Here is a 2,753-nt window from a genome sequence, read left to right on the forward strand (position 1 = left end):
CTAACAGGGCCCAGATGTTAGTCTATATCATGGCTTCAGAAGCAGCAAAAACAGAATGTCTGGCCACAGGTAACCCTCCCCACCTTTCTTCACTGTGGCTATTATGAAGGCCAATGAGACTCACAGCCGGGCCAACAAGTACCTCTTGGGTTGTACATTCTTTCCCCACCTGCACCACACCCTTAGCCTGCAGTACCAGTCAACTCTCACAGCAGTTCACAGCCACAGTCGCAGTGCTTCATCCTAAGCCTGTTGTGCTGCTCCCCGTCCTGGTGCCTTCACCTGATTTCACCACTCCCTCTTGGCTGATCCCCCCAGCCTGAGACTGATCCCGACTCCCATACCAGCCCTCACAGGCCCAGCTCAATCTCCTTTCCCGTACGATCCCACAGTCTAAGTACACTCTCCCCTCTTCTGCACCATAAAATCAGAAATCCTGGTTTCAAACATGGTTTACCTGCTAGGCAAAATCTGTTTTACTCTAGGCAATTACCTCCTTGTCTTCGATTGTCTCGTTTAAGAGTACCTTAAAAAAACCTCAACTTAGCATGTGCCCTCTAAAAAAAACCTTCACGTTTATATGTTTTAATGCATTTTAATGTTGCTTCAAATGTTCTAAAAATCTAAGCGGGGTTCACATGACAACTGACTTGCCTCTTGTTTCACTACTAGCCAGGGCCACTGGAATTATACGACAGAGGACCACCAAATTATGCAGCAGTGTTGACTAAATTATGCGTCAAGAAAAGGCAAATTATGTGGCATAACACTGCACATTTTGAGGCAGTATTACCTCAATTTTACACATTGTAACGCTGTCTCTGAAAGAGTTCACATTATTAATACCAACTTAACATTTAAATACAGCATTAGGCAACTGAAATATTACCATTCAACCTTTGCGAAGGGCCTTTCAGACCGCAAGAACAGCTATCACCATGTTGTTAGTAAATCTACATCCGTTTGAGCTAGAAACTATTTTCTTTTGTCAAAATCTATAGGTAATGCAGGAGACAAAAGATTATGTGGCAAATCCAATATTATCATAAAATGCTTGAACTGCATAACTTCAGTGGCCCTGCTAATAGCATCGTCATCGCAGGCATGAATGTTGCAAGCATGCAAGTAAGACCTGCATGCTGAGGATCAAAATACCCTCTATGCATTAAGTCGGGTCGAAACATCAACATTTATGCCCAAGGGGGCCTGTACCATATGTCACAATTATCCCGTCCAACCTAAAGATGATACCTCTCTGCGTTTTTTAAAAATTATTAAGAGTAACAACGAAAATTATTTACGATGGACAGGCCACAACTAACTGGTGTTGATGTTACTTATAACCAGTTCAGATTATAATTGTTGTAATCATTTTCTATTGAACTATCCTCACTCTGTGATCACCTATTTCACTTTTATCTCTTTCACACACGAGCACTACTCCTTCACATCCCTTGCTTTGGAGCAACCTCTTGATTACTATATAACTTGGTAAAGTGTTTACCTGCTAAATATGTTTCTGTGAATAAAACAGATAGTTTCCTGAAGAATCAGTGGGTGCCTTTTTCCTTTTTCGAAGGTGCACATTTGGAAGCTGTATATGTATTAAGTACCATGTGCTGATCTTATACATGCCAAAATGTATTTTGAATCATAAACGTCTCTTGACTTGATGCGTGATAAAAAAAGTCTAGGACCATTTGTTTTCTATACTACATGATACCCAGGTCCGCGTACAATGATTGGGTTACCCCATTAGTTTATAATTGCAATCTAAAATCTGCAGCAGATTTCAAATTATCAGTCGACATCAAATAGGAACATTTTTGACTCTTGCATCACGGATCCAATCCATGTGGTTATATAGAAACAACTAACTTCATTGAGACATTTTATGCCCTGAGGAAGCAACACATTAAAAATGTATAAAGTAGCCAAACACTTGTCGGCAAATTAGCATCTTGTAAAATAAGTATAACTGTGGATGGGCAACTAATTTGAAATTCTAAAAAATCTTGCGCTGAACCATATGAAATAAGTCATTCTAAAATGTAAAAGTGTTTTTTTCCTTACTACTGATTTAATAACCACGGATGGCTAATGAGGTCACCCATGCTGGAGTATTTATGGGATTTTATGCCAATTTTGTTAACGTACTTATGTGTGTTTGTCACTTACACACATTTCTGTGAATCCGGTAACTTCTGGACAAAGTTCTGTATTTCCTCTTACTTGTTCGCGTTTCTGTTCGAGTTTTCAGCATTCCACTCCTCTTTGTTCGTTTGTCATTACTTTAAATAATCATTCCATTCCTGCCACTAGTGCTGATTTTTCCGTAACAACTTTTTCCATTGTGCACGTCTCTCAGATCTGTCACTATTACTCATATTTCTAGAATGTCTTTCTCTGTTTCACTCATGTATTGTCTTATGTAGATCTTTAATAGGAGAAAAATGGAAGTAGACATTAAAGCACATTCATTTGAAAGAACCCAAATCTTTTCGGATTTGCCAAAGCTTATTTTCTGTAGCATCCATTTTCAAATTATTTTGTCTGTGCTCACCTCCACCACATAAATCACTGGCAAAGCCAATAGCTAGTACAAAAGACAACAATTTTAGCTATGTTAATGCTAGTTTTCTTTTCTTTTTTCCAAAGCTTTTAAGCATCGGCAATAAGCATACGCAAAGCCAAAAGGTCAGCTACCTCCATTCAAAACGAGATCTATTGGCTTTGCCAAAGCTTTCTTAATA

Source organism: Triturus cristatus, chromosome 6 (assembly GCF_964204655.1).
Source record: "Triturus cristatus chromosome 6, aTriCri1.1, whole genome shotgun sequence".
Lineage (NCBI taxonomy): Eukaryota > Metazoa > Chordata > Amphibia > Caudata > Salamandridae > Triturus > Triturus cristatus.